Source organism: Callospermophilus lateralis, chromosome 15, assembly GCF_048772815.1.
Source record: "Callospermophilus lateralis isolate mCalLat2 chromosome 15, mCalLat2.hap1, whole genome shotgun sequence".
Lineage (NCBI taxonomy): Eukaryota > Metazoa > Chordata > Mammalia > Rodentia > Sciuridae > Callospermophilus > Callospermophilus lateralis.
In genome coordinates, this window is record NC_135319.1 from 61,462,060 (window position 1) to 61,478,997 (window position 16,938).

Here is a 16,938-nt window from a genome sequence, read left to right on the forward strand (position 1 = left end):
GGTACAATGACTCATTTGGAAGATTCAATGTTAACTGCTTATGCATCCACCAGTTTGCAATCTAATTCCTATGACCAATAAGCACACACATATACACACAATGTGTGTGTGTGTGTGTGTGTGTGTGTGTGTGTGTGTCTGGGGTCTCCAGGTGATTGATGATGTTTGCTATTACTAGATTCATTAAATGAATTATAACCTACATTGTAACAGTGTATATTAAATAATCAATCCATTTTGTTTATTGATGCTACCTTTTGTTGGTCCCTCCATTTACCTGCCTGGGACAGTGTTGACTCTGGGACTGGTGTAAATAATCCATTGTTCTAGCACTAAAATCTGGAGTTCTCAAAGAACAAAGAATATCCTCAGAGCCCTCTGCAAAGGACTTCCCAAAACATCTCTCACAGGAGGCAGTAATGTTAGTTTTCATTAAAATCCTAATGGTAAGAAAACAGCAAAACAGTGTAAGGAACAGGCTGGCAGATTTTTCTTATGGGCAGAATTCTTTGGCTCTCCTGTGCATTCTTGCTTGATCCAGCCTCTGCTGTGCTTTGGAGGCGCAAAAGAGGGAGATCACTTTTAAGAGGCATCTGAAAGAGTGAACCTGAACAAGAATGTGAGAGTTGGTGATGCTCCAGCTGCAAAGCTCAGGCTAGTACAGGTACAGAGTTGGAGTGCAGAGATATCTTATTGGGTGGTCCATATTGGCCAGGGTAGGGAGCCACTGAAGGTTTCTGCATAAATTAAAGTTGTAGAAGGAAAACTAACCTGGCTGTGGTGTAAAGGAATGATTTGGTCTAAGAGGATATGGGCCACAGAATTGGTCCTGATTGGATGTGGGAGTTGAGGTCAGGCCTAAGAATGGTCTTTCATTTGAACAGCTAAAGAGGGAGGTGGCACAGGTTTAGAGGAAAGGGAGGAGTTGATTTGATTTTACTCCAGTTCCCTGGCTCTCCTGACTATGCACTCAGTGTTAAACCCTGCCCCAGTGGCCAAGGAGGCTCTGTGCAAAGCCTGTGGCTTCTGGCAGCTGTGAACATCTCCAGACTTGATTCAGTATTCAAAGAGCACTGGATTTAGAGTCCACAGACATGGATGGCAGCCCTTAGCAGCTAAAGGCGTTATCTCCAGAGCCTGGCATATTGATAATGTTCAACAAATACTTGCTAAATGAATGAACTAAAGAGTGGATTTGACTCTTGCTGCCATCTACAAGGGTGACTTTGGTCAAATCATTTAGCAGCTGTGAGTCTCAGTTTCCATATCTGTCAACCAGGGATGGTCCCCAGAAGGTAGTGTGATTACCAATTCCCGCCTTTCCTAGAGTCCAAGTGTGACCAATTCCCGCCTTTCCTAGAGTCCCGCGACCCAGTAGCGCTGTCGCCCGCATACCTGGGCCAAAGGACAGTTCTGGGGCCTCCGGCCAAGGGGCTGCGCGGGGGTCTCGCCGCTGGCAGCCAGGGCGGGGGTGGCGGCCGGGTCCGCCCTCGGCGCCCGCCTTCCCCACGCGGTCCAAGCGGGGGCGGGCCCGGCACAAGCCGCTCCTTCGGCCGCCCCGCGGCCCGCGGCGGCGCTCGCGGCCTCTCACCGGGGCGGGCGAGTTCTGGGAAAGCCCGGCCCAGGGCGGGGGCCCCGCGCCGCGCCGCGCCGCGCTGCCGCCGCGCTCGGGGCAGCGCGCACAGCAGGGCGGGCGCGGATCGAGGAACGGCGCGGGCGCAGCCGGCAACGCTGGCGGGCGGCGGAGCCCCGCGGGCTCGCGCGGCGGGAGGGGCGGCGGCGCGCTCCGGGCTCTGCCTCCCGGGCACTTGCTGGGCTCTTAGGAGTTCCTGGGCATCCGCTCCCAACACCCAGTAGTTGGGACTCCCCACGCCGCTAGCGACGGGCGCGCAGACCGCAGTCCCAGAGGGACACGGCACTTGGGGACGCCGGCGCGACGGGCCAGAAGATGAAAGGTGAGCTAGCGGCTCTGTAGCTCGGTCTAAGAGGACTGGAGAAGGGGAGAGCTGGGCTGGTTGTCTTTCAGGGCTGTGGACGCGCCAAAAGGACCAGCCTGACTCCGCGTACCTGCGGATGGGTGTCCTCACGCTCCCAGGGGAGGACTGAGACCAGCGATCCCCGAGGAAATGCGGGTCAGCCATCGCATGGGCGGGAGGTCACCCTGTAAGAGCGTTCCTCGCTCCTTCAGATGCCTGTCTCAAGTCCCACTTCATATTGTGTGTATGGTGTGGAGGTGGCCAGTACAAAGAAGAAAAAAAAAATTGTGGCGGAACTTAGCAGCAGTATTTCGAAGAAAGTGTTGGAGAGATTGTTCCAGGAGAGATTTATCTACCTCAAGTCCTAGAAAATACAGTCTTGGACCTGGTCCCACTCTAACTGGTGACAAGAAGCATGGCTAACTCTTTTCCGACACCCCCTTCAGTGAATAACCTAGATCTAGAAGTCCTTGGCCCATGCTGAGTGCAAGTGTTAATTTGTTGAGCCACCTCCCTCCCACCTTTGTCCAGTATTTAAGCCATGAGAAACTTGGTTCAATTGACTCAATTAATTCTTCAGTGTAAGTAAAAATTCACTGTTTAATGATTCGTCAGTGTCATTTTAAATAGTGACTGCCCCAATAGGTGTTAAGTAGGATTCACTTCACTGAAAAGTTTTATTTGGTAATTTCAGGTCATTTGAATCTCTGCTAGATTCCTGCATTCCCATAGGTTTCTTGAAGGAAACCCCTGTAGGGGTGGGGCAGAACTGAGGCCACAGATGGGCAACACCAAGGCCAACAATGGTGAACCTCCATAGGAAGAATTGTTGAGAGCCTGTCTTGAGGAGGTGGTTGCAGGTGATCCCATAAATGCCTGTATAGGTGCCCAGTTGTCACTGAAGGGAGAGGTGGGCCGTCATTTGCAGCCATGTCTTAGAGAATACTTTTCTGAAGAATACCTGACAGTGTCATCTGGAATGTTCTTTTCTCATCCTGGTTGCCTCTCCTGGCTCACATTCACCAGTGTAAATGCTAACCAGCCTTCACGCTAGTTCTATTGCTACTGTGAGGCCTTCCCTGATACCTCAGCCTGCAATAGCCAACCTCTCCCTGTCTGATTCCTCGAGGTGCCTTTATGCTCTCCACCTCCTATGAGAGCTATTTATGTAGACATCTCATTTCCCTACTGAAGGCATCAACTGTGACTTTTTGGGCACAGTGCTTGCACCTAGAAGTTGCTCTAGAAGTAGTTGTAGGCCAGTGTTAAAACATTAAGAATTTTGTTCTACAATGTAAATCTCTACTTTTGAAGAGAGAATATAATTGAAAAGATTTAAAAATGTATAATATTTACCATTAGCACTATCCTTCTCTTAAAATTCCACAGGGGAAATTTTCTTTATATGTGGGAATGTCTTCTGATCATCTTTGGTTCATACCTTGGGAACCAGGTAAGAGGTGAGATTAAGCTGAGGGAATGTTCTTTCAATCATTCTGGAAACACAGCTCTTTGAATATGCTCCAGGTTTGACCTGGTGTCCTTTAAAATTTTGTACTCAAGTGGATTGTGGTGCCGCTAGATTCCAATGAACGTGGTTGGTTTTCTTTATCCATTTGTACCCATTCTTAGTTACATATGTCTCTGAGCTTTTGTTATATGCTTTTAAAAGTTTGTTTACTATGCAGTTTGTTACTTACAACTTTCTAAATGAGCAAAGGAAGATTGAAAAGGAGTGTGCATGGCAGAAGAGTCACCTAAGCAGAGAACAAGGGATGTTTCCCATGCCTGGGCAAGAGGAGGGAGTTGCACAGATCCAGGTTCCTCTGCTTCTGTGTGTGTGTGTGTGTGTGTGTGTGTGTGTGTGCTGGCAGCCCCTGCCTCCCACAGCAGCCTGTATAAGAGAATAGCAGCTCAGTTCTGGCTCCTGCTGCCTCTGCCCTGACTCCTGCTGTGAACAACAACAGCAACCACAAACAGGAACTCAGAGGGAGAATCAGGGAAGAAGCCAGAAAAAAACAAACAACTGACAGTGTGAATTTGTTTGATGAAATTATGAATGTGAGAAATGATTAAATAAAAGTGTGAATTTGCTTTCTTCCCCAAATCCGGTTGAGATCTTTGGCATTCAGCTAGTGGGAGTTTGGTTGAGGGGAGGGAAGGCCGGCGATTGCAGAATGTGTTGCTTCTAGAGGAAGCCTGGGAGATATTGATGGGGCTTCCAGAAGCATGATACCCAATTAATGTGAGGTCTGGGAAGGGGACAGTTGGAGATGAGGAAGTGGGATGTGAGTGGAGAAAGATACGCTTTACCATGGGCCAACTGTGGGCCTGGACAGGAAGACCAAACTCTCTGCAGCGTGTTGTGATCCTCTCTGCTTCCTGGATGCAGAACACAGTCTTCTTGTTATTCAGTTCTAATTCAGCTGTGTTGTGATTAAATACAACAAACCAGATTGGTAACCTAGCTCTGTACAGCTGCATTGTTCAGTATGATAGCCACTAGCCATATATGGTTATTTAAATTTAAATAAATTAAGATGAATACAATTAGCCATATTTCACATGCTCAATAGCTCCATGTGGCTAGTGGTCACTGTCCTGGACAGTGTAAATGTAGAACATTTCCATTATCTTAGCTTCCCTTGAGATTTTTTTCCAAAGGTTAATGCCTGTCAATCTCCAGGCTGAACTGGTTTTTAAACCAAATTTATAAAGTCATAAATTTAATTTCCTGTTTATGATTCCCTATGGAGTCTCTTCAGATGGAAATGATAGAAATTGATATTGATAACCTTATGTAGTGCTTCTTATATGCTAAGCACTGTTCCAACCACTTGACATCTATTAACTATTAATTAGAATTACATTACATTAGGCAGTAAATGCTAGACATCTCATCTTTTACTTATAGTTCCAAAATTTAAAAAGTCTTCTGAAAACAGGGGCTTTTATGAATTTGTCAATAACATGTGGTCTGAACTGAGATGAGGTTATGATAGTCTCTCCTTTTGTCACCTGGTGAGAAACTACTCATACATTTTTATTCCAGAAATAATGGGCATATTTGATTTGCTACAGATTTCACTGGGATGTCATGTAACAGATGGCATATGCACACTCTTGCCTTTATAAAATCCCTCAAATTTCTGAATCAGTGGATTCTCATCTTTGGATGGGGGATGTGGGCTTCCATTATTATGTCCATTTTGAAGATGAGAAAACTGAGGCACTGAAAGGTTAAGTAACTTGCATTAAGTCATGGCAAGAAAGTGCCAGAGTCAGGACTAAGTCCAAGCAGACTCATAATCTAAAACGAATGACTGGCTGAAACCTAATAGCTTTAACTCGGCTTATTGGAAAGTTTCAGATAAGGCTATGGCTACACTGTTTAGCAGTTGAGGTTTTGAAAGCTGTGAGTAGTTAAGCCACCGTGATAGTTGTACTTAGCTATTGTTTAACTTGTCCCTTTCCATCCTGTGCCAACCTCACTTGGTTTTGAGCCATTTACTGTGTAAGAACTGGTAGGAAAAGGTCATTCATTGTGGGTGTTGGTGAAACCACTGGGCCCTTGTTGAAACCTGGGGCATAGGGGGGCTTGCAGACACACAGCCATTTCTCTGGAGGGAAGGGATAGTTTGGTTTTAGTGTAAACCAAGGAGAGCTACAGATGGAACCATTTTGGTGGCCCACCTGGGTTCTGAGTCCTCCTAGGGTGGTTTTGGAGGGTGTAGATCAATCTGACTCAGATGGCAGTCTCTCCAGAGGGTCCTACGTTCCTCTTTTCTTTTAGGAGGTTGACTGAAAAACTGCAGGACTGTTTTAGGGACAAGAATAGACTTTCTTTTTCACTAGTGGCAGGTCTAGGTAGTCCCTTCTTGGCTTTTTGATCCAAACCAGCATTTGAAGTTCTGGGATGACCCCAGAGTTTCTCCTTGGAGTATGAGAATATGTTCTGGATGCTCTCATTTGTGTGTACTTTTTAGCATGGGCTCCGCAGGGTCTTCTCTTGTAGCCAGGGAGCAAGTTTACCTCTGAGGCACAAAAGTAAATAGATAGATAGGTAGATAAAGAGGCAAGAAAATAGATTCTTTCCCTAGAGCCTCCAGAAGGAACCAGTCCTGCCAACCCATTTTAGATTTCTGACCTCTAGGACTGTAAGATAACAGATTTGTATTAACTAAACCATGGTTCATGACAATTGTTACAGCAGCCATAGGAAACTAATGAAGCATGAGGAGACCCTCATTGTTATACAAAATTACATATAAGAGTTTGTGAGGGGAATGGGAAAAAAATAAGGAGAGAAATGAATTACAGTAGATGGGGTAGAGAGAGAAGATGGGAGGGGAGGGGAGGGGGGATAGTAGAGGATAGGAAAGGTAGCAGAATACAACAGTTACTATTATGGTATTATGTAAAAATGTGGATGTGTAACCGATGTGATTCTGAAATCTTTGTAATGTTTTGAATAACCAATAAAAAAATAAAATAAAAAAAAAAAGAAACTAATGAAGCATGAAGAGAAAAAGCAAGCCCTGAGGAGTGAATTTAAAGCTATCCCAATAAGAGAACAATAAACCAGCCTTTAGTGGGAACTTTGTGTCCTGGGTCCCACAGTGCTTTATTATGTATGTTGTTACTCCATTATGTATGTTCCCACAGTCACCTTCTGAGGTAGGTGCTGATGTCTTGGGCTCATAGCAGTGGAGGAACCTGAGACCCTGGGAAGTTAAGTAAATTGCCTAAGATTCCCCAACAGGGACATGGGAGAGCTGGGATGTGGGAGAGCACTCTGGCTTTCTTAACTGTCCCACAGTGCTCCCAGATGCCCACGTTTCTGATATGCCATTTCTGATATGCCCGACGGTATCAGCCACTGAGTGGTGCGTTCTTGTATGTAAGGAAAAGGCGATGTTTGAATTGGTGAGAAGGGCAATGCTGTTGGTTTTTGTCCCCCACCCCACCCCAGCTCTGGCTATTGAGATGCTGGTCAGTTCTCACCATTCCTTTCTCATGCATTCCTTTCTCATGGTCCCCTCTGGCGCGCAGCTGGCTGGAGCGCAGTGCCTGTGGCCTCCGCTCCCACCTCTGCGCCTGCAGCAGAGGACCAGCCTCCCTGCTCACCACAGACCGCTGGCCCTGGCGCCCCGCTGGCTCTGCTTCCCACCTCTGCCTGTTTATTGGATTTGCCTCATTCCTGACTCTCCCCTCCGGCCCTGAATTCCACCTTCTTCTGGCCCCTCGGGTGCTCCGTGCTCGGACTGGAGCTGGTTAGTGTCAGGCTGGGATGGGATCATTTGGCAAAGGCCCTCAGGGGGTGGTGAGCAGGATAGGGAAGCTCTTTTTGCCTTTTCTCTTTGATTGCACTGGTGGGTGGTTATTCTAGCAGGGCTGCTTCTGTCTCTCAAGCACATAATTCTAAGTGATATTGGTTTGGACCAGGGGTTCTAAACTGCGTTCCAGGAGGGCTTGGGGCCTCTGCAGGGTGAGGGAGATGCTGGATGAAGATCTCAGCTCTTGACTCTGTTCCTACAGAGCAGCCCTGCTGCTTCCATATATTGGGGCTCTGTCTTAGATTTTGCAGAAAAGCAGATTTCTGTTTAGACACAGAGAGAGGTTTGAGAAGAATTACACCCAAAGTTAAGACACTATATATGTGACCTTAAAGCCCACAGACTGGATGTGCAAGAAATATAACTGGATTTTCCCAAATTTCATTTTACAAATTGGGATCCGGAGCCAGGTTTCTTGGATTTGTTTATATCTTGGCTCTGTTCCTTATGGTTTTTGTGATACTTGGTGGAAAAGCCCTCAACCATATAATGGAAGGGTAATAGCAGTACCTGTCAAATAGGTTGTGAGAATTAGATGAGATAATCCATGTAAAGGGCTTAGAACAGTACTTGACATAAAACAAGAATTCAACCCAAATAGTAGCCACTTCAGTTATTTCTGTTGTTTTGGAGTATCCCAAATGCATGGCAGAAAAATCATTTAGTCTCATCTCTCTATGAGGTTTCTTTTGCCGCTGGAGATCTCACTTTGCCTTCCCTGCTGTCTGCCACTTAAATGTTCATTGTCTCTGACCACAGATGACTTTAGGTACAGTGACTCTGAGCTACTCATGATTGCCTAGTTGTGCCTCTCTGAAGCCTCTGAGAGTTCATTGCCTCCCTCTGGAAACAGGGTCTCTTCTGCTTTAAGGCCCACAACACATTCCTCCCCCTTCTTCCTCCTCCCCCAGCTAATAGGGCCTGAAATGGGAGGGGCGCAGTGAAGCTCCAGTCTCCCCCTCTACTTCTGCCCCCAGTTTGGAATATATTACAGACTTAAAGCCTGAGACACCTTTCCCCTCTGCTCTTAGGACTTAATTTTTGAAAATAAAAGCCCAAAAGACTCACAGGTCCCTTTCCCCACCTGACATTCCTTCCCTGAGGCAGTGAGCACTGGGCCACTCAAGAGGACTGAGGAGGTACCTGGGGAAACCCAAATATAAACATGAATGGGAGGCCAACCTTGGCAGAGTTGTTAGTCGGACAGTACTAACTGCCCAGAGTCGTCATCAGTAATGAGGGATCAAAATCTGTTATTTCTATTTGGTGGTGGCATTGCTGCTATGGCCCTGTGGCTGTGTGGCCGCTTCCATGAAATGTGCTCTACTTGCCATAATAGTGAAAGGTCTCCTTCAGAGGGGCTGATTGTGGGTGCACCCAAGTCCAGATCTCTTAACAGAACTCAGCGAGCATTTGTGTATTTTTATTGCCTGGTGGGAACAGCTATGTTATAATAATAAAACAGGAGGGCTGCTGTACTCAGAATTAAAGAAGCAGCAAGGAGAGACTGTTTTGATGACTTCATTTTAGGTTTAAACTATATAATATTACTGACTATGGAAAATCCAGGGAATGGAAAAAAGATCATTTGGGAAAAACACATGTAACCAAGTACATGCTATACACGCCTGGGATTAAAATATCATATAACACAGTTTAATTTGGATATCACTGGAGTTGTTTCAAGTTACTGTCATTTCTAAAGAAAGTTTCAATTTGCCTGTTGTTATTCATAACAGGAACTCAGATTTCATTGATGAACATATTTTCACCTGTGAAATGTTTGCCTGGAAGAATTGAAGGGCTCTCAACTAGCCTGTTTTGTCAATCTCAGAGAGGTGGATAAAATTCACAGAAGTTAAATGCTTTTGGCATGAAATTGTATCTCCCTCCATCACACACCACCACCCCCCCTTGCAAGACAGGATGAATTTGGATGACATGACTGAGCTTGAGCTGCTTTGTTAACTGCTGGGGTCTGATTCCATTCACTTCTCCACTAGTTGGTCCTTAACCCTGCCTGGTTTACTGTGCTTGAGATTTTTCTCTCAATTGTGGCTTGGACACCATTTTAAAATTCACAGCAGGGACTGGTAGTTGTGATAGAAGTAATGTTCAATTATTATTGGAATCTAGGAGACAAAGATATGAACTTTTTGAGCTACATGTGAAAGCTATATACATTTGCAAAAAGAACTCCAAAAACGACTTTCTGGCACTGTCAATGCAACATAGCAGTCAGACAGCCTTGTGTTCTCTGGTGATATCTCTTGGGATTAGGATTAGCACTGCCCTGTGCTGAGAATGGCTCTGGCTACTCCAGTGCCAAGTCATGGGACAGTTGACAACAGGTGAAGGGTGTTCCCGTTGCAGGCAGGCAAACCCAGATCAAATTAGTCACAGAGGAGAAGAGAGTGTGCTTATTTCTAGCCATGCTGGGCATGTCTAAAGAACTATACCATCTAAGCAGTCAGGTCTAAAATATGTCACCGATTTTAGGAGATAGTAGTTTTTAAAATATCTTCAAAACATAATTTCAACAAATAAAATTCTGCACTTTATCTTTTAATTTTAAATACAAACAGTAGACATTGTTTATGGTTTACTAATTTTTGGTTAGATTCTGTGCCATCCAATAATTAGAACTAAGGGCAGGAAAGGAGAGAGGTGCAAGCTTGGCCCTCTCCCAAAGCCTTCTAGCTGCAGAGAGGTAGAATTAGGGCTTTTGTTTGTTCAAACAAAATTGAAATTGTAACATCAATACATCATACACGGGCTGGGGATGTGGCTCAAGCAATAGTGCGCTCGCCTGGCATGCATGTGGCCCAGGTTCGATCCTCAGCACCACATACAAACAAAGATGTGTCTGCCAAAAACTAAAAAATTAAATATTAAAAAAATTCTCTCTATCTCTTAAAAAAATACATCATACACAATTTTAGATTCTGGGTTCCTTGCTTCACATTCCATCACGAAGAGGTGCCCAAGACAATAAATGTTTCCAAACTTTAATTTCATTGGTTGAGTCTTTTTATTCAAGTGGTTCTATACCGTAGGGCTTGTCTATTTCCTTATTGGATGTTTAGCTCATCCCTGATTTTTTCCCTATCAAAATAACTCACCATTATTCAGATCCTTAGTTTTTTTTTTTTGAGATGAGGTCTTACTTTGTTGCCCAGGCAGGTCTCAAAAATCTTGATCTCAAATGATGCCCTGAATCAGTCTTCCAACTACTATGTACCATCTCCACACCTGGCTTCTAATTCTTTCTTTAGCACAATGTTCGAGAAGTGAAATTACTAGTTTAAAGGGCGCTTTTTTAGAGGTTTCTGTTAGGTATTGTCAAAAATGCCCTCCAAAAATGTTCCAATTTGCAGTTCGAATGATACACTAGAGTGGTCTTTACAAGTGGTGTTGCAGTGAGAGATATCAGTTTTGGGGATGCTTTCTTATTTTTCACTTTTGCCAGTTTGGTAAGCAAAATTTGTGATTTAATGGTTTGTGCATTTCTTTAAATCATTTAATGAAAGACATCAATTTGATTTTTCTTGATTCATTACTTATGCTCTATGCCCATTTGTCTTTTCTTTCCTTTTCCTTTCTTTTTTTCTTTTTTTTTTTTTTTTTAGTATTTATTTTTCAGTTTTCGGTGGACACAACATCTTTATTTCATCTGTATGTGGTGCTGAGGATCGAACCCAGGCGAGCGTGCTACCGCTTGAGCCACATCCCCAGCCCTCCCTTTCCTTTCTTTCATTTAAAATTTAGGATTTCTCAGTGAATTTAAGATTAATATATAACATCTTTTTATCATATTTTTGGGCAAAATTTTCCTGTTTATGTCTTCTAACTGCTTAAATAATAATTTTCTTATATTATTTCTTGAATAATCCTAATTGATTCCTAAGTATGTATTGGGTATTCTAGTATCAGTTAAGGTCTAAGGTGTCTGCCCCTTATTCTTCAGTGAGTGCCACACTGTACTATTTATGTTAACCTTGTTACCTATATAACTACCTCACAGAGCAAATTCTGTCTCATTGTACATATTCAGATTTTCCTTCTTTCTCCTTGTTTATTCTTGCAAATTAAATTTCAAGACATTTTGTCAAAATCTCCAAAATCCATTGAAATTCTAATTGTGGTAATAATAAACATTTTAATTCTTCCTGAATTAATGTATTTACAGTATTTAGTCTTTTCATTCCAATATGTTTCTTGTTTTACTCAATTTATTTTTCTTTCAGTAATGTTTTGCTAAATTCTTCATATTAATCCTATCTTTCTTACTTTTTTACATGTTTTATATTTTTTACTAAATCAACTTAATTTTATTTTTACTAAAATAAATAATTTATTTTTACTAAGTCAACTTTATTTTAATTCTTCTGGGTCTTATAGATAGAGAATCATATTATCCACAAATATTAGTGATTTTATATAAAATAGGCCTTTATTTTATTCCATATTTTAATGGAAATGCTTTTTATATTTACTAGTGAGTATGATGTTAGTTCTTTTGGTTTAAAATAGTTTAAATCACTTTGGGGAAGTGGTTTTATATTCACAACTTTAAAAGATGTGAACAGGAGTTGATTTTTTTTTTTTTTTTTTTTTTGTACAGGGAATTGAACTTAGGGGAATTCAACCACTGAGCCACATCCCCAGCCTGGCTTTTGCTAAGGTTGGCTTTGAACTTGTGATCCTCCTGCCTCAGTGACCTCCCTGCACACCACCCCTCCCTTCTCCCACCCAGCCCCTGAGATCACAGGTTATGCCACCATGGCCAGCAGGAGTTGAATTTTTATCAAATGTCAAAAAGGTCATCTTTGAGATAATAATATAATTTTTTTCACATTTGACCTACTGCTGTGTATCATGTTAACAAATTTTCTGCTATTTAACCGTTTCTGCAATTCAGTTGTGTTATTTTGTAAAGGAGTTATGTCTCTAAGATAGAAGCATTAATCCAGAACCCATTTAGATTTTACTTTGGAATTAAATAAATATAGTTCTATTTTAACCATAATCATGACAGGCCCCAATTAAAATTAGCTTGCTGCTCTTGAGTGTGCATAGATTGAATTCCAGGAGACCCCTAGTGCTTTCCTAAGAGTGACAGGAGCAGCTTCAGATGTGGGAAGGAGCTGGGGCCACTTTATGGGGGAGGCAGTCAGGGGAATGAAGTGCACACCATGGATTGGTTAATTGAGGCTTGTCTTCTTCTTGGAAGAAGTACTGGTGTTAAAATCCATTTTTGTTCCCTTCTTCCAGATCTGGAACACCTATAAAAAAATGGAACATATTCACAGAATTGAGAACTTGGGTCTTAATGGATTTTTAAAAAATGTTTTTTTAGTTGTAGATGGACACAACATCTTTTTTTTTATTTGTTTGTTTTTATGTGGTGCTGGGGATCAAACCCAATACCTCACGCATGCTAGACAAGCACTCTACCATTGAGCCACAACCCCAGCCCCCACTTAATGGGTTTTAATCAAATGTAGCCTCTAAATTTGCCTTCCTGTGAGATGAAAATAGAATTACACCCCCCGACACACACACTTTTTCTTTCTTTCTTTTTTTTTTAAAGGACACTTATTTCTTTGTGCTCTTCACAAGATAGGCAGAACTGCAGGTCTGCTCTTAGCTGGTTAGTCACCAACCTTGAGACCTGGAGTGTGGACCTCTTTTTCTGGAGCAGCAAACCTGAAAGGCAGCTGGGGCTGCAGCCTTATCTTAGAAGTTGGTAGTCAAATTTAATGTCAAGTTTTAGTTTAGATGAAAGGTTAAAATGAACAAAGTGTTCTTAAGGCATATACAAAGGAAAAGAAAAAACAGTTATAAAACTTAAGAAAACAATTAAATGGCAAATATTTGGTTTGCAATGGATAGTGGCTATAGTTCCCAGAAGTGACCTAGAGATTTAACAATTCTGTGTCTTTGTGGACAAGATGAGAAGCAGCGTAGCCTAAGTTGGCAGAAGGTGATTGGTTGCCTTTTCACCTAGCCCTCCTCACATTCTTGCCACTTAATATCTCCTGCATTCCCTGCCTCCTTATTTTTTTCTACAATTTTTTTAGTCCATATTTTCTTGTTCACTCACTAGCCATCCATTCAACAGTTAATCCTATGTGTCATGTATCATGCTGACTGATGGGGATTCAGGTAACCAAGAGCCCACATCTCCTGCGACCCTGAACTTTACCTGAACCAGATGATAATGCAGGTGAGGACCTGACATTTTCTGTAATTATATAAACAAAATGTTGCTAACTCTCTGTTTCTCAGTACTTCAGGTATTTATTTTTTTGTGGAAGGGTAATGTAAAGCCTAAAAAGAGACGGGTCATTTATAAGTTGTACATTTTGACAATATTTTGCTACAGGGGCTTGATTAAAACTCTGTAACTTGACTCATGGGAAAGAGGCTTCTATTGCTGCTACTTGGTGTTTTCCTTAGGAAAACATTTCCACCCTCATTTTTTCTTTTCTGAAGATATTTCTTTTCATTTTGAAGAATTCTGGAGGTAAGGCTGCACATTCCAATGAATTAGGTTAGAATGTACAAGGAGAGGCAGCAAAGGCTCATATCATGACTAGTTTTTTGCAGAGCAGAGGCTCAGGGGAAATGTGGGAAAATGCCCAGGGGTGAAGTTGTTTGTATTGAGGAAGAGTTCAGGTTCATCTGGAGTAACTAGTTCACATAAATGCTCTACTATGGATTTATTGCTTTCATTACTCTTTTTGAACTTGAGTACTTGGATAGGTTCTGTAATAAGGCATTCCTAATTCGACACCTAAGATTTGCCATCAAAGACCTTTTGGTCCAAATACATGAAAATTTCAACGTCCTTTCCAAGAAATCTGTCCCCAACCAGCTGTTAAATGGCTTGAGCCAGGAGAGGGAGCTAGAGTGTCCTGGTGCTGAGAGCAGAGTGCAAAAGAGGCAGGGTATGGCATGATGGCCAGGTAGGCGGGGTCTCCTTTGAGGCCTACTCTTGTTCAACCCACCTACGTTGGGGTTGCTCAGCTCCATATGTTGAGCATACTTTGACCACCCACATTATCAGACTGCTCTGCAGCCCACCCCTCCCTGTGCTGCATAAACTGCTGCTTGCCTAGCATCTCCCTGAAGCTTGTATTCCAAATTGAACTCAATCTTTCCCCAAACCTGCTTCTTCTGTGTTCTCCATTGTAGGGAATCCAGCTTTTACTGACCCACTTGCCAAGGCCAGAAACCTCACCCCCACTATTGCGTGGTTTTCACCAAGACCCATGGTGGCTTCTACTTCCTTTCCTCACCACACCCTGCTGCCTTCCATGTTAATGTTTACCTTTCTCAGTAGAGTGTGCGTTCCATGAAGCCAGGGCCAGGGACCTTTGTTGATTGTTCATTTCTCTCACCTCCAGTCCTCGCACAATATCGAGCCTGCGACCAAGGTTCTCAATAATACATATTGACTTATTGCACTAGTGGAAATTCCTGATTGTTCTACCCCCTAAATATCTCTCTAGTAAAGCAGGCCTGGGTTTTACCTCGCTATGCTATATACTGGATGGGCAGCCTTGATTAAACTACAAAAAAAATTTTTTTAACATAATTTATGATTTACACATTAAACAAGTTTTAATCTCTTTATATACCAGTTTCGAATCTGTAAAATGGACATAATTATAGTACTACCTTGAAGGGATATGGTGAAGATTAAATGAAATAAAGCACATGGAATTTATTAACACGCAGTATGGTCTATTGTTGCAAAGGTAGGTTTGGGGCTAGAATATGGAAGATCCTCCATACAGATTAAGAATCGTGTGCTTTATGTTTTAGAAGGTCAGTTTCCATCTGTGTGGTAGAAAAAACATGAGCTCTAGAATCCAATGATGTGTTTAAATGTGACCTTGACCAGTTAATAGTGGTGAGGCTTCTCATGAGTTACCTATTCTCAACCTCAGTCTCAGAATCTCTAAAACTGGGATAACAACACCTCCTACCAGGGATTGTTGAAAGATATAAATGAAAAGCATTTAACACTTAAGTTTTTTTTTTTAAAGTTACTTTTTAAAAATTTTTTGTTGTAGATGGACAAATACCTTTATTTTATTTATTTTTATGTGGTGCCCAGGATCGAACCCAGGGCTCTGAACGTGCTAGGCAAGTGTTCTACTGCCGAGCTACAACCTCAGCCCCTAAAGTTACTTTCTTTATGCTAATGATAAGCTCTGGGTTGCACTGGAAAGAGTTCTGTAGTCAGAGCAGGCTCAGCCTGCTTTAACATTTTTATCAGATACACAGACCAGGCACAAAGCCATATTTCCCAGATTTGCAGATGACTCAAAGCGGGAGAGACAGCTAATACAATAGGTGACAGAATAGAGGCTCAAAGTGACCTCTACAGACTGGAATTTTGGGCTTTACCCCATGGGCCAACTAGTTGGTGGATCAAAGCAATCAAGGACAGAAAGACCACTTGAAGTGATTCCTTAGCCCAGGTGATGTGTGGAAAGGACACGAAGGGGAGCTGTCAGTGGTAACAGAAAGAAGACCATTTTGGAAAAATCACCAGAAGGTAAACAACTAATTGAATACTTGGGGGTTGAGGATGTGAATAAAGAGGGCTAGATGACTTAGAATTTTCCTTTCTGGGTTCCTGGGCAAAAAGAGGTACCAGTGAATAGGAAGGAGGAAGCCAGGCAGAAGAGCGAAAGAGAGGGAAGGGGGAGGACGAAAGTCTGGCTATGTGCACGGTGTGTTGGCTGCACCCAAAAGGAAGCTGGAAAGTTAGGACTGTAATGTGGGGGAGAGACTGTGTCTGGAAAGAGGCATTTGGGAGTCATCCATAGAGGTGATAGTTGAAGCTGTGGGTGGGAGGGGATGGGATGGCCAAGGAGTGGCTGCTGCTATTTAGAATCATTAGCATTGTTGGCCCTAACTTGAGATAAGCAGGACAAATAAACCCTTGCCCAAGTGGGAACTAGTTCTGCTGCCTTCCTGGTGCTATTTAACTCATTAAAGGAAAGCTCTGCAGGATGAACAACATATAATAATTTAGGTTAATCCCCATATAGTCCTACTTTCTTTTTTTTTCTTTCTTTCTTTTTTTTTTTTTAGAGAGAGAGAGAGAATTTTTTAATATTTATTTTTTAGTATTCGGTGGACACAACATCTTTATTTTATTTTTATGTGGTGCTAAGGATCGAACTCAGCACCTCGCGCATGCTGGGTGACCGCACTACCTACCGCTTGAGCCACATCCCCAGCCCCGCTACTTTCTTTTTCAAGACTAATCACTGTTATTCTGTAGGTATTACTATAGTCTTTTTTTTTCCCTGTGTGTGTGTGTGTGTGTGTGTATTATTTATTTATTTATTTATTTTTTGGTACTGGGGATTGAACTCAGGGGCACCCAACCACTGAGCCACATCCCCAACCCTGTTTTGTATTTTATTTAGAGACAGAGTCTCACTGAGTTGCTTAGTGCCTAACCGTTGCTGAGGCTGGCTTTAAACTCACAATCCTTCTGCCTCAGCCTCCCGAGCCCCTGAGATTACAGGCGTGCGCCACTACGAATCTGTATTGTTACACACACGTACATCAACATATACTTTTGGTTTTTTTGTGTG

General features: G+C 42.7%; 1 protein-coding gene across 4 annotated transcripts in view; it reads left to right on the plus strand.

Annotated features, from left to right (window-relative positions):
- Positions 1 to 1,778: 1,778 nt before the first annotated feature.
- Positions 1,779 to 16,938, plus strand: part of Plce1 (phospholipase C epsilon 1) — a 283,071-nt gene continuing 267,911 nt past the window's right edge. For all 4 annotated transcript variants that reach the window (XM_076834573.1, XM_076834570.1, XM_076834571.1 and 1 more), the window contains exon 1: positions 1,779 to 1,955. The gene's annotated coding sequence lies outside the window, so the exon portion shown is untranslated. The remainder of the gene's footprint in view (positions 1,956 to 16,938) is intronic.